The sequence below is a fragment of the Alexandromys fortis genome, unplaced genomic scaffold (genome assembly GCF_014885135.2).
Source record: "Alexandromys fortis isolate MF-2015 unplaced genomic scaffold, M_Fortis_MF-2015_v1.1 scaffold_98, whole genome shotgun sequence".
Taxonomy (NCBI): domain Eukaryota; kingdom Metazoa; phylum Chordata; class Mammalia; order Rodentia; family Cricetidae; genus Alexandromys; species Alexandromys fortis.
Genome location: NW_026068002.1, coordinates 2,563,518 through 2,579,202, shown reverse-complemented (window position 1 = coordinate 2,579,202; position 15,685 = coordinate 2,563,518). Strand labels below are relative to the sequence as shown.

The following is a 15,685-nucleotide window of genomic DNA, read 5'->3' as shown; positions in this document are numbered from 1 at the left end:
GTGTTAAAAAAAAAAGTCCTCAGAATTCATTGGAGATATCACGCTGAAAATGGATTCCTCCAGGAAACGGGGAGCCAATGTTTTGCATTTGTTATTACAATTGCTATGGCTGCTGTGAGGTCAGCTATGGCACCCACAGATGTGATCCTGTGATATTCAGTCTCCTCTTTTGGGGGGGGGCGGGTCTCTTAACCAAGTCTCCGGCTTGCTAGGTTTGGTACAGACAAACTTCCTAAGCAGAGCTTTCTGGTGAACTATAGCAAGCAAAACTAGCTGCCAAGAAAGTATTACAAACATGGAAGTGATGGGAACAAACCCCATGAGCCACCTTCCAAAATAAAATAAACACATCAATAAATATACATGTGTCCAAAGGCAGGAATCTGGAAATACTTCCCAATAAAGCAAGGGGGTGAGCAAAGAGGAGTGGCCCTTGGTTGTAGGGTTTTATCACAGTAATAGAAATAACAATTCTATATTTACAAGTCATCTCCACCATGAAACCGAAATAATTTTTCAAAGCTTAGAAACCATCCATGGTGGTAGGAAGCATGGCTCCAAAATCAGTTTCCTACCCTGGTTTGCCTCAACTTCCCTTGCTATGGTAGACACTGACACCTTCTGAAGGCGTCTAGGAGGGAGTCCAAAGAGGGGGGCATTTAGCTATTTCCTACAAGAAATCTAAGTTCACTCAACACAAACGTGGGGCAGAGACCAGCTGCCTCATCTCTGCCTGCTTTCCTAGATCACACACCTGCTCAGGGACTCAGTGCCCTGCTCTATAGTGAGGGCTAACCCTTCATCCATCCTCTACAACAGAGGTAGATGAGATGACATAAACCCTAGAGCTTTTCCTCACGGGAATGACCACTTCTCTCTGCCACGTCCAAGCTACGGCAGAAGAGCAAGGGCTTCTAAATAAAATAATCAAAGAAGAAAAGAAAAAAAACAAGAACTTAACGTTCACTTTCTCCCTTTATCTAGCTTCTGGAATGGACGGTGTACCAGGGAATGGGTAGGGTGGGCAGACTGGTTGATCTTGTCATAGCTGCAAGTTCTAAAGGAGGATGATGTTCTGCAACAATGCAGAAAGTGAGTGGTTTCACTGGAGATTTGCAGAGTCCTTAAAGGGGACACAGCGTTGTTGACATGTCACATCACACATGAGACGTGCAGATGTTATAACCCAGCCATGTCACCCAGCCAGAGAGACAGGCATAAGGGAACATGTAGGGTGTGTCTCCCTCAAGGCTGGCATTGACAGTGCTTCTTCAGGAAAACGCCACTCCTAACTGTGGTCTCGACTTTCCCTCCCAGAAATCCCAGATGCAGAGCTGAATTTCCAGCACACCCAGCACCCTTCTCCACACTGGTCAAGAAAGGACCTTTCTTCCAGAAGGTGTACTTCCCATCAATGGCCTTCTAAGTGTGAACGCCTATCATGCAAACTCAGTTTCCTCTCTTCTCAGAGAAGATCCTCACTACCCTCAAAAGTTTGGGTTAACCAGACTAAACAAACTTTATGACTAAGACATGAAATCACATGTACTGTGAGCTAGAAATAGCACTCGTCTTTCTACCCCCACCTTCCACGAAGCGATTTATTTTGGCCTCTCCTTGGTCATCCTCCAGTACCTACTATCATTTCTTTTCCCAGCTATGTTCCCAGATACCACATCTCCTTACTAAGTGACATGTCACAGGCATGAAATGTTGACTCGGTTGCTATGAAAAGTTCCTGAGGGAACATCGGTGCAATTGCCCTCAGAGGTGAAAATGTAATTATCCGTGACCCCTAGGGCCAATGACTGACTGTGGAGATGCTAAAAAGTGACCTTTAATAGTCTCTTCCTCTGACAGTTAGACGGGGCCTCAGCTTTGCTGGCTAATTTTTATGGCAACTCGACACAGGCTAGAGCCATCAGAGAGCCATCAATTGGGGAGGGGACCCCCAACTGAGATGATGCCTTCATAAGCTTAGCCTGTAGACAAGCCTGTAGGGCATTTTCTTAATTAGTGATTGATGGAGGAGAGCCCAGCCCATGATGGGTGGGACCCCTTCTGGGAAGGTGGTGCTGGTTTCTATAAGAAAAGCAGACTGAGCAAGCCATGGGGAGCAAGCCAGTGAGCAGCACTCCTCCATGTCCTCTGCATCATACTGCCTCTCGATTCCTGTTTCAGTTCCTGCCCCAATTTCCCTCAGTGATGGACTGTGGTCTGGAAGTGTAAGCTGAAACAAACCCTGTCTTCCTAATCTGTTTTGGCCATGGTGATTTTTGTTTTGTTTTGTTTGAAACAGGGTTTTTCTGTAGTTTTTGGATCCTGTCCAGGCTGGCCTTGAACAGGCAAGAGATCCTTTTACCTCTGCCTCCCTAGTGCTGGGATTAAAGACATGCTCCACCATGGCCCGGCTGGTCATGGTGTTTTATCACAGCAAGAGTAATCCCATCTAGGATATCAGCTAATCCATTTCCTCATCATTCAGGCCCCAGAGCTGGATGACATTTCTTGGGCTATGCTGAAGATGCAATTGAATTTATGATTGGATACTTAGCAAAATAGGGGAGATGATACATGCTGTCCCTAGGCCTGGCCCATTGTGTATCCCCCTGAGCGTGCACACAGTACTGCATGTGCCTGTTCTTATAACCATGCATACTGAAAGTACACGCTTCCTATGAACAGTGGGCCACACTTTCCAAAGTCATCCATCAAAACTTTCATCTTTGGTGTGCAAACTAATTTCTCCTCTGAGCCAAATCAACAAAAACCGAAGTTTATGGCAAATGGAATTTTGTGGCCCTAATGGTAAAAGAAACAAAGACTATTACCCACAGGGCATCTAAACACCCACATTTATGACTACGTTGCCACCCTTCACCTGTGCACAGACTTACCTCACAGACATCATTGCGACACTGAAGTCACTTCTCTGCCTGAAGGGTTTCACGTGAGGCCTCCCAGACAGCAGCTGCCTAATAGCTGGCTATCACTGTCCTAACGTCACAGACGAAGTCTTGTCACTTACCTGTAAGTTTTTGGTGGGGACTCTGGGTTCTTCATCTACAGAGCCACAAGCTTCTACAGACTGCCTGGAGGATTCAGCATGATCTTCCCAGGCCACGGCTCATTGGGACATCAGTGGCTTCTCTGCCTCTCGAGATCACGGACTACATTTCTGGATTCTTTTTATAAGAGACATAGGAGGGGGAGACTCCGGTGTAGCCTTCTCAACAATTCAAGCCCCCCTGACCACTAACCGCTCTGACATGCTAAACACCTCATTAGCGTCATTAACGTTTGCAGCTTATGACCGACCTGGTGAAGCACCAGGGGCAGGATGGAGGTCACAGGATCAAGTCTGCTCTGGTGAGGGAACACTGACCACATCAGTGAAAGAAGACAAAGAGCAGAACAACTCCATGGAAACCCGACTGTCTACTGAGCACGTGCATTTTTGTGTGTGCGTGTGTGAAGTTGTGCTATGTCAGGTGTTTTCCTCTCCTGCTCGCGATCTTAGTTTTTGGCACAGAATCTCAATCATTTGAGCTAGAACAGCAGCTAGCCCCAAGGACCTGCCTATTTGACTCCCCAATTCTGGGATGATAGGCACACACTGCCGGCTCTACACAAACTCTGGGGGTATCCGAACTCAGGTCCTTGAACTTGTGCAGCAAACACTTTACTGAGCCATCTCTCCAGTCCCTTCACTGTTGCTTCTGTACCTTCTAGAGAAGCTGTTCTTAAACTGTGGGTCACGGCCCCTTTGGGGGCTAAATGACCCTTTCACAGGGGTCACATAGCAGACATCCTGCATAATATATTTACCTTATGATTTAGAACAGTAGCAACGTTACGGTTATGAAGCAGCAAGGAACATAATTTTATGGTTGGAGGGGGTCACCGCAACACGAGGAACGGTATTAAGGAGTCACAGCTTTAGGAAGGTTGAAAACCACTGCACTAGAGCCCTCTGTGGCCTCTTCCCATCTGCCACTGTGACATGTCACTGCTCTTGGGTACCCAGAACACAGACATGTTTTCAACATGAGTGGATGAGAACCACAACTGTCAATGCCTGTCCTGTCCATACATCTGAGTGTCTCCAGGTAACTATTACTGAGTAAGTACTCAAAACCCAGCTCGTAAGTTGAATTTCACCACAGTGACAGACAGAACCACCATTCAGTTTCTGAACTTCTTAGGATGGGCAGGCACATCAAAGAGTCAATTTGAAGAATCTCTTCTACTCTTAAGACAGATTCCTCTTCGGGATGATGGGAGTGGATACAGACAGGAGGAGACAGGAGTTGGCCAGATGTTTCTACAGAATGGACAGGATCGTCCACAAGTCAAGGGTCCAAGCAGGCAGGCCAGTCTGCTGCAAAACCATACCCAGACTTGACATCCCAAGAGCAACCTGGGGCAAGGGGGAATTGTGTCACAGCCCTGACCTTGACGTGGATTTAAGTCCCTTCATTTCCTAGCTCCTTCGGTGTGAAATGGGATAGCACACTCCCTCTCTAACAAAGAGGGACACCCTCACCATGTGTACTCCCCCGCCTCCCATGGAAATTGAGCACAGACAGGCAGATGTTTGACAATGGCTACCCATGCAAATGCACGTGGAGCTGGGATTTAAACCCAAGTTCTTCCGACTTCCAACGTGATTCCTTGCCCAGCTATGTCTGACCTTTTTATCCCAGGCATCTTGCCTTGTTGCTCTGCCAGTGAAAACAGTGATGGAGAATAAAAAAGTTTCCTCCGTGGGAACACATGGTTCCAGACTCTCTTCCATCTACGTGTGTCTGCGCAAGCTGCTCTGCACATCTGCATCCCATAATTTCTCATGACAAACTCCGGCCCACTCCCACCCTACTATCAGTGTTGCTAGGACTCTTCACAACCAAGTATAAAATGTGCCTAACATTACTCGACAGAGGGCTATCTGTGAATTTTTCATTTCTTTCTTCTCCTTGGAGTTTCTTTTCAGTTCCTCTATGCCAGGCACAGTAAAAGGAACTCAGAAGGCTAAGGTAGGCCTGTGGGTCATCACAGGACAGGTAAGACACATACAACTAGAACAAGAAGAGAGGGGCAGGAAAGCGTAACTTAACCACCATACACACAAAAGGTGGACTTTCCTTGCACAAAGAAATCTTAGTCAAATAACTGACACATACCTGTAGGAACAACTCCTTTCAGTCCTTCGACTATGCTGGATTAATTCACATTTCTACGATCAACACTTTGATATTCATAATTTACCACCTTATTGCACAAGAATAAGTTTATTATGAATACCTGAGCATCATAGGCCAATCTTCTAAATTGCCATTTGAAGAAGCTAACAGACTTGGCAGAAAGTGATGTGAATCTCTTAGTGAATTAATTTCATAAAGAAAATTGATGTCTTTAGAAAGGAAACCCTTTAATGATTATGTGATCCACCATACCAAAACCCCATGGCATCTCCCATGCCATCGTCAGATTTACACTTGTCAGGTAGAGGCACACACTCAGAGCACTGCATTAAGTCTCAAATGGCTAAGCTCCAGGAACACGCCAAGACGACTCTATCAACTACAGCAGAAAACGCAGGTCTGATGTGGGAATACTTGCAAGTTAAACATTCTAAGAATTCTTGTATAATTAGGGGATCCAATCATACTTCAATGAACTCGTGTTCTAAATACATTCAGCAAATCTTTAAACGAGTTTAATTTCTGAGTTGGGGAGATGATCCTGGGTAAGGTGTTTGACACAGAAGTGTGAGGACCGGAGTTCAGATCCCCAGAGCCTTGGGCAGAGGTGGTCTACGTGTTATCTCAGCACTTGCTCGGGATGCATGCATAGAATGTCCATGGGGCAGACCGGCTAGCAAGAGGAGCCACTCTGGATACACGCACCAGGTCTGAGACACACAGAATAGGAATCTTGGGGCAGACAAACGCTCACGTCTACCACTATGTCAAATACAATCCAGAACTATGACCATCCCCTGACCTAGTAGAGTCCATTCCTACCATATGTACAGCACCTACCTAAGATACATTCTCCACTGTCTCTTCACAGTATGCAAGAGGTGGTCACTTTCACACTCAACTCACAGACAAAGTTGGGGCTTAGGAAACCTGAGAAACCTGGCTATGTTCTCCTGCTTGCAACTGATAGAATCTAGATTCAAACCAAAGCCTACCAGGCTCTAAATCTGGAGGAGAAGGAAAACGAGGAACAGGATGAGAAAGAGCATAGGAAGGGAAGGGGGAAATCTCTGTTATGCAGAAGTGACAAGTTTTGAATAAAGTATAAGCTTTGCGAAAAGAAAAACCTAAATACCAAGTAGACTTGAATTAAAATAATCAGGTTACACTCATTCTTGGTTCTGTGGAATTTTATCCAGCTCAGGCTAAGTTGGTCCTTAGGACTGTGTGCAAATGCATTCTCCATCCAAAGGTCAGTACTAATTTTAGACTTCAGTCTGGGGTGGGGGAAGGAAGGTATGTCTAAGGAACAAATTGGGAGGCCAAATGATATAAACATAGTACTTCAAACCACATAAAAGTGTCAGCCTATTCCTCCCTCACGCACTTGGGCTACCATGCCCTACCGGAAAGACAGGAGACTTTCATTTTGAGAAGTCGTAAACACAGCTGAGAAGTAACAGAAGTCTTTGTGATCCGTGCTACCAGCTCATGGCTCACAATCTTAGATCTGACTCTGCCATGACATACAGGCAGTCTGACCACAAACTCATCGGCTTTTCCACTCTTTCACCACCGTGTGAGTGGAAGAAATATTAGCTCCTATTCCAGAGGTAGGCAGCAACTTCAAGGAGCCCACTAGAGCCTCCATCACTCCAGGACAACTTACCACCTTACCCCAGCCTGACCCACATCGCTGAACACCTGACTCAGATCTGACCACTCGTAAGAGCCACAGTCTTATAACTGTAGCCATTGGTGTAGAGAAAGGCAAGTGACCAAAACTGAGCCAATCAGATTTCCACCCAGTGTCCCCCACCCCCCCACATCCCCAACTAGAATTGGCAAGAGAGCTCCTTTCCTCTTCATCTCGCAGCTCTGGGGAGATAAGCCTGGAGCAAGCTGTAGTCATGGTATTCCAGGAAAAGAAGAGTCAAGAGACCAAAGGAAAGAAGTGAACCCCGAGGCTCTCAGTCTCTGGTTCCAATTTCAGAGTCAGATCTCAGGGGCAGTAAGTAAAAGGAAAGAGTCCCTTAGGGAACACGTTCCTGCCGGAGTTGTTTTGATTAGGGCTCTGCACTGTAGGGACAAGGTAATGCAGGTATTAATAGCTTTTTATATGATCGGAACAGAGATCGAATCCTCAATGAAGGAACTTCTCAGGTAGGGCCGTATTCAGAATAGGAAGGAAAACAAACACATGAATAAAAAAAAAACCAAACTGATAAAATGAAATTTACCAGTAAGCGTCTGTATTATTCCTGCAGGGCCCTCTGGGAAGGAAGGTGACACTTATCTTTGTACTCACCTGCCATGCTTTTAAACCTCTCCTTTGGTAGCTGCTAGGGCTCAAACTCAGGATGGACAAGAATTTTGCCATACACAGAGACACAGCCCAGCTGCACCTTACTCGTTGAGAGTGTCTTGTGTTTGCTATAAACTCTCTTGCTAAAAACCGGTGGTTGTTTTTCTTATAGCGAGATGTGTTGGCATTCTACAGAGGATGGGCAGAAAGGTGGCAGGTTCCTAATGCTATTTTTGGTATGGTTTCAAGGGAAATCCCTTTAGTAAAACAAAATGCTCATTTGGTGTTGCTGGGGAGCATGAAGGCAAAGGTATAACAACCAATGTATCTACCAAGGTTTGCAGCTATAATAAGAAATGCCTGCAGCTTTTGGGAGAGAGAGAATATGAATGTTAAAATTTTGTGCACATTTTCTTTCTTTTAAGGGCCAGTTGCTAAGACGAGAATGGCACAGTCGATTCCCATTCTCTGATTATCTTCTGAGGTAGAGGTAGAGGCCAGGGTGAAATAGCAGCAAGGGTCTGGGTGTTCCTGATATGATCGTGAACTAGGATGTCCATCCAACCTTGAGAGATTCAGACATGAAATGGAGGACATGGTTGTCAAAATACACCAACAGGATTACAAAACAGGAGAGTGCTCAGGCTTGGTGGCCATTCCTGGCCAAAAAAAGAAAAAAAAAAAAAAAAAGCATTCATGAGGGTTGCCGACTTCTCCAGCCTGGGCTTAAATCCAGACCTAGAAATCAAACAGGAAAATAAAGCAGGGCCTTGTGGGCTATGGAGAAGGCCCAGGCTACTCAGTAGAAGACTGGGTCTCTAAAGAATAATAACATCATGTGAGTTTTCAGCATCCTTAGACAAACTGTGAACATACAGATAAGCAATAACCTGAAGACGTGGTTTACTATACTTGACTCCATTTAGTCCCCAAGGGTAATTTTTTTTAACCATCATTGATTTCCACCTTTGGCATGCAATCTATTCATGAAAAAAGATGGTTCGGAAGTAAGGACTAGGAACATTTATCTATGGAGAATGGGCTCACAAAGAAGATCCAAGCACAGGGTCCTAATTCATTTCACAATTTCATAACTGCCTCCGAGGAGAAGCAGCAACTAAATCTTCCCCTTGGCCCATGGTGTTATTTCTGAGTTCTAATGCTAAATGACTTCACGGGATTATGAAAGAAAGAGATGGACGGGAACTTCATGGTGTGTAATCACAGAATAAGGCACTCAAGAATAAAGGCACCCAGACTTGATATTTATGAGAAAGCTAGATTAGAAAAGAAAGCCAAGAAGCTATAAATTTTTTAAAAAATCTATATGACATTTAATAAGACACATGGATGTCATTTATTTCTGTGATATCCACTGTATACAGAAGGAAACCGAGTTCTACATGGTTCAACTGTCAACAGCACAACCCAGATCCTCTCCAGTCCAGGGTGCTTCTCAACCAGATTTGGTTAAAGGGAGCCAGCTCCACGACAAAACAAAACAAAACAAACAAGCAAACACGAGAAACAATGTCACTAAGACGGTACATACCATCGTCACCAAGGCTAGCAGAAGTACACTGAAGTCCACAATGCATCATGTCCTCCTTGCACGAGCCATGAGAGGCAAAGGGAAAGCCCAGACAGTGGCTCTCGAGGAAGACAGTAGTAGGCTGAGAAAGGTTAGGAGGAAAATCCATGCAGTCACGGGCAGAGTTCCCTAATGTTTCACCTCAAAACATGTGGTTTCAGAACATTAAAAAAAAAAATGTGAAAATAAGAATCCTTGCCTTGCAAACATAAGAACCCAGAGCGCATGCTCAAAAAAAAAAAAAAAAAAAAAAAAGGCATGGTGTCATATACTTATAAATCCAGTTAGGGAGGTAGAGACAGGAGGATCCCGGGGGTTCTCTGGTCAGGCAGCCTTGCCTAACTGGTGAGCTCCAAGTCAACGAGAAACTCCCCAAAAGCAAGGTGGCTACCACCTAAGGAACATCTGAGGTTGGCTTCTGACCATCACACACAAAAGCACACAGACACACATATCCACACAGAGAGGAATGAAAACGTATGTTCAAAGTAGAAGTGCCATAGCTAGAAGTTGAGGTATCTGTTAAGGAGTTCCCCTTTAAGCCTGAAATACAGGGCCTGTTCTATACAGAATCAATATGAAGCAGGCTTATTAAAAAATGGCGATGGTTTAGTTCACACATCTATTAAATACCATTAGGTTGCCAATAAAATTAAAACAAGGGCAGGTAAAGCATTTGACTACAAGGCAGTAGCTGCCATCACAGAATTGTGTATACCGTGTGTGTGTGTGTGTGTGTGTGTGTGTGTGTGTGTGTGTGTACCACATGTGGGCAACCAAGGGTTGGAAGCAGAGGTTATCAGGAATGGCTTTTGGAACAGAAGATAACTAGACCTGGGCTTGGATAAAGGTGAAATTGTCCAGACAGTGAGCATGGAAGAACGGAACCACAGACAAAGGTGCAGCAAGACGACCAAGACAGGAGACAGTGCAACATCCTCATATGTGGGCCCCATGGAGCCCAGTGAGGAAGAAACAAAGGTCCAGAAGACAGGAAGGGTAGAAGAGGACACAGATGTGGTCAGGCCACCAGGTAGCCACCAGCCTAGTGAGTTCCCGGTGCGCTATGGGAAGTTCTCCAAGCTCCACAGACACAGGGCTGAGACAGTGAAGGGTCTGCCTGACTTTGGGAGCTGCCTGCCTCTGGTACTGTGTCTTCATACTTACAGATGCCTATCTACTGCCTGGGGTGGTGGTGAGCTGACCAAACCCCATCTCCTCTTGGAGTGTGTGTGTGTGTGTGTGTGTGTGTGTGTGTGTGTGTGGTAACTGTCATTCCGGAGAGGCGGTTACCTCCACATCCAGAGGGAGGCACTGGATTACATCAGGACAGATGCAGGCAGATGTAGGGAAATGGCAATGATCCGAGAGAGCAACAACACGGAAGACAGACAGAATGCGACGTTCTTGCTGCAGGGAACTTGCAGTAAACCCCTGAGACTCCCAGGCTACCAACAGCTGCCCCAGTCCATAGTCACTAACTCTAAAGCCACAAAGCTGATGTCAGTGAGGGGGTCACAGGTCCACAAGGACCAGGAAGCAGCGAACCTCCATCACAGACAACTGCTAGGACCTTAGCACATGCCGAGGGTTTCCACATCGAATGTAAACCTCATGACGTGCCATGTCCTCTGTCTTTTAAGAGAAGCAATAAACCCAAGGTTATCTCCAGATATGAATCTCCAGAACTAATCCTAGTATCGGTTAACTTTCTGTATGTTTTATTCAGGCTAAAATATGTCCGCCAGCTGAAAGTGGTGTACTGGCCACCATTTTGTTATTTCTACACACTAAAGCAAAAGAGAGGCAAGCAAATAGATTGGAGACTCATGGGATCTCACAGCACAGAGAAGCAACAGGACTGTGACTTGGTCAGAGCAGGATATGCAGAAATTAGGAATTGCCAGAGGCTCCCACTTGGATGCTTTGGGGAATTATGTAGCCATTAAGAAAGAAAGATAAACTTTGATTAATGATGGACATACAGGGTTGGCATAAAAGCTAAAGTCAGGGGCTGATAAGATAGCTTAGATCGGGGGTTCGCAACCTGGGGGTCGCATGTCTGATACCCTGCACGGCAGATATTTGTATTACGATTCAGAGCAGTAGCAAAATTAGTTATGAAGTAGCAACACAATGGGGTCACCACAGCATGCAGAACTATATTAAAAGGTGGCAGCATTAGGAAGGTTGAAAACCACTGGCTGAGATGATACAGTGCTTGTCACCCAAGCCTAGGTACAGGTATGGGAGTTCAATCCCCAGACTACGATTCAAAAATAAAGAGCAGGGTGGTGTGTACTCGGAATCCTAGGGCTGAGGAAGCGGAGATTGGAGGATCCCTCAGGTTCATGGGCCAGCCTAGTCTGCTGTGGAGCTCCAAGTCAGTGAGAGACCTTATCTCAAACCCAAACAACAAAACCAAGACGGACAGTGCATGCACGTGAGTGAATACATGTATAGCTACACACAACAGCAAGCACATAACCCCGGTCTCAGAGCTCCAGGCCGGCAGCTAGTGTAAGAGAACGCTCTTAGCTCAGGTGGCAACCTGGAACTCACTTCATAAAGGTGGTAAGTGAAACTGGGAAACAGGTCCAGCCAAAGGCTCAACAGATAGCATTAATTCGGGAGAGGCAGAGTATTGGGAAACCACAGAGAGTAGAAGAGATGACAGCCGGAAAACCAGAAGGGAGGAAGCCGTAGAAAGCCATGGGAGACAGCGCCTGGTGTCTAATGCCAGAGGCCAGCTGAGCATCTAGGAGATGGCAGAGGCCCGCTGGGCACTCAGAAGACAGGAAATTCTACGTTCTTCTGTTCCGGGGAGACTTGCAGGGTCTGAAGGGAGACTGGGGACATGGCAACTAATTTTAGAATCATCGAGTGATCTGGTGATCACCAGAAATGCCAACAATAAGGGAAGTTAGAGCACTGCGAAGTTCCTGCTGAAACAGAACGGGGCTCGTAGTGAGAGAATGAACAGAAGGTAAGAGAGAGGAGTACGGTTCCTGAGCGGAGGGAGGCTTGGGATGCATGGCACAGCTGGGGTCATTAGTCACTGACACAAGGAGCCTTTTCTCTCATCTTCTGCAAATTCCCAATTCAACTTGATTATTTTCTCTGCCATTCTACCCCCACAGTATTTACCACAGATATGCTTTCCTGTCTTCCCCCCCCCCCCAGTATAAGAATGATAATCCCAGGAATGCAAGGACCTGCTATATTTAGCAAAGGTGAAAAGCGTCAAAAGGAAATGTAAGGCACACGTGGGCCTGGAGAGACCGCACAGAGGGGTGGGTAAATATGGAAATGCTTAGAGGGGGCACAGAAGTAACACATGGAGCAAGTCTGGTGGCCTTTACTTTCCCAGGGGCATAGGCCATTGTGCCACCTGTAGAAGCTGATGTTTGGAAGGCACCAGAGAACCTTCTGTGTTGAAGATTACAATGGAACATCCAGTTTGTAGCCTGGGGCAGTAGGAGGTTTCAAGAAGTTGGAATGTGTGAGTGCACGCATGTTTGTGTGTGCACAAGTGCGTGTGTATGTAAGCCCGCGCATGTGCATGTGTGTGTGCGCGCGCGTGTGTGTGCGCGCGTATTTGCGCACGCGTGCGAGCACTCAAGTTGTTTTTGAGGCAGGTCTGTCTATGTACCCCTGGCTGACCTGGAGCACACTGTGTAGATCAGGTTCACAGCAACCCTGCTTCAGCCTCCGCAGGGTTACTGACAGAGCAGGAGCGCCTCCAGGTGAGGGCAAGTCTTGAACATGTTTAAAGCACTGTGTAAAGGGAGCGGGTGGAAACTGCTGGACCTGAGAGAGCCACGGAAGTGAGCCTGCAGCACCACAACCACAGGAGGAAGAAAAGGCCAACGTTCCCAACCATGTGAGAGAAGGACTCCAGGAAGAGGGCAGCAACAAGGGGGGGGGGGCAGGAGCCTGGCCAGGTCCCCATCTCACTTCCAACTCTTCCATCTTGGGCTGTTTCTGACTACTGTCAAACCCTCTATGTGTGAAGCTGAAAACTGACATCCTTTGGCGATTCAGTAATTCCTGTCTTTTCAAAAATTGTGCTAATATGTCAAGTTCATGGGGGCGGGGTGGAAAAATTTTCTGCTTGGATTCTTTTAAAGAAAGAAAGATGACATCGTCTCATGACCTTCAGGAGTCACCCTTCCCTGAAAAAATTTTCAAACGCTATTTTGAAAAACAGTCAAAACTCCGGGGGTTGATGGAAGCGTTATTGGTTGAATGTCTCCTGAGATTTTTTTTTCTTAAATGTTGCAAACGGCATATAATTACTGTTTCAGAGCCACAGAAAGTGTTGAAAGCGCCTTCAGTTTCTAAGTGTGCTTTAGATATACACAAAATCAGTAATGCTGACATCTCTCCAGTTATCTGTATTCCCATTCTGATATAAAATCTCCAACGGCACAAAATTATCAGATCAATTGTTCTAGAACAGTTCAGTGAAGTAAACTGCTTCCCAGCTTGAAAGAGAAAGTCAAACCTTCAAACACCTTTTTATGTTGATGCTAAATATAAGAACGTTCTTTGCAAAGTAGTCAAAGCAAGATCCAGCCGCGTTTGGAGATTTCTCAAGAGAGACACGCGGAGATTCTGTTTTGTTCATTAAAACACTAAAAATCCTCAACAGTACCTTCTCTAATACCTGAAGGTGGAGTGCTGTCTTATGTAATAGCAGCTTTCCCGCGGCTCATCTTGGGGGCAAATTGAATACCTAATTCCGCCCAGGATTTCTGAGTACTTTCACCTTACCTGGACTCACTCAGCGGCCTCGCAATACCCTGGTCTACAGATGATGGAAATAAATAATAAATCGCAAAGAGCTGCTACTGTATAGTAGGGATAAGCCTGTTGCAAAGGCCAGTGTCCCCCAAGTCGCTGCCCACCTCCAAGCTGCGGAGGCAAAGGTAACAAGTGAGAACCGGTCTCCCGGTCCCTGTCCCGGGCGTGCACAAGCAAAGTGCGGGGTCGGTGACACCCCTGAGTGCCCAGATGCCTCAGGTTCAGGGTCACGGTTTGCAGCCCTGCAGGACCCACCGCAGTCACGCCGAGCTCGGCAAGCGTTCCCTCAGTCTCGGGCACACCTGAACGGCCCAACCCTCGGGGGATAGGGACGCGAGATCCGGGCGCGCTCGCAGCCGTGGCTCCAGCGGCCCGAGAAAGTTCCCGCCCCGGCGCCCGGTCGCGGCGAAGCCCGGAGGACGGTCCCGGCTCTCCTCCCAGTGGCGGGGGCCGCGCAGCCGGTACTCACCCGCCCTCGCTTGGATCCCCAGGTGGCGGTCGGAGCCCGGAGGGAGGACAGCGCAGCGGCGGGGACGCGTGCAGCCCGCGCTCCCGAGCAACCACAGCACCAGCCGACCGGGCGGCGCGGGGGCTTTATCTCCGCCGCCGCCGCCCCCGCCCCTTCCTGCCTCCCCCGCCCCCGGCCCGCCCCGCCCCGCCTTCCCGCCGCCGCCTTTGTGTGGCAGCCGGCCGCAGCGTCCCTCCACCGCAGGGGACTCCAGGACGCCCCCCTGCCGGACCGCGGCGGCCGGATGCCGTCCCCTCGAGGGTGGGGGCGGTGTCCAGGTCCCCAGAAAGCGCCGGCCAGACGCGCCCGGCCCGAGGTGCGGCGCCAACCCGGGATCGAGCTGCACGTGGGTCGACCAGATGGCCGTACGGGGGAGTGGGGTGGGCGACACCGTAACCAGTGGTGTGTCCCTGGGACGCAGGACGAGGCGTCTTGGCTGCCCTCCCCCTCCCCGAGCCCCATCGGAGAGAGAAGGGGTGCCCCGCGACAGCGTACAATCCTGCCGGTGATGGGGATTTCCGTGCCAGGACGCGGAGGTCTAGAACAGGTCCTCCGTCCAGGTGCCCCAGAGCCAACTTATCTCTGCTTAGGGGGATGAGCTGACTGAGGGGCTCCTAGGCACAAGACAAGCAAGGACATCCAGGGAACCGGCTTGTGGTGACCGCATGAGGTACTCTCAAACCTCTGGGAATCCAGGTCTTCTGAACCTATACCTTGTGCTCATGAGACCTATGGGCAGGAAACGGCTGCAGACCCGAGGCCAGCAACAGATGGCTGTCCTGCCCCATGGTTTCGCCTGGGTCTCCCGTTTCTGCCTTTTCAGCCCTCTTTTGCTCAAGTTAGGTTTGTGGGGACCCAACTTTTGTGGTAATTTCTGTTGTCTTTGGTGCAACACCGTCCTCAGCAGGCCCCGCGTTTGGCCCCTGGTGGTAAATCTCCCTAGGCCCTGAAATAAACTGCAGCCACTGTTAGAGTAACTCAAACCACTCCGGAGCCACATTGGTGCGGCTGGGTCCATGCCGGACGCCCACTTCCACCCCGTGTGTGTGTGTGTGTGTGTGTGTGTGTGTGTGTGTGTGTGTGTGTGTGTGTGTTTCACAGTTACTCTTGTAGGGACAAATGCTATGGAAGGTTTGTACAACCCCCCACCCCCATAAGGAAATGCAACCACATGCAAAAAAGAAAACCCCTCTTGTTGCTCTACAGTTACGACAGTTTACAAATCCCATTTTTCTTTTTGCCTCTGTCACAAGTGCTCCTGAGAAAAGGCC

General features: G+C 47.9%; 1 protein-coding gene across 1 annotated transcript in view; it reads right to left on the bottom strand.

Annotated features, from left to right (window-relative positions):
• The window catches only part of Serpine2 (serpin family E member 2), a 57,523-nt gene extending 42,992 nt beyond the window's left edge, over window positions 1-14,531 (bottom strand). The window contains exon 1 of the mRNA XM_050161068.1: window positions 14,376-14,531. The gene's annotated coding sequence lies outside the window, so the exon portion shown is untranslated. The remainder of the gene's footprint in view (window positions 1-14,375) is intronic.
• Between the last annotated feature and the right edge of the window lie 1,154 nt (window positions 14,532-15,685).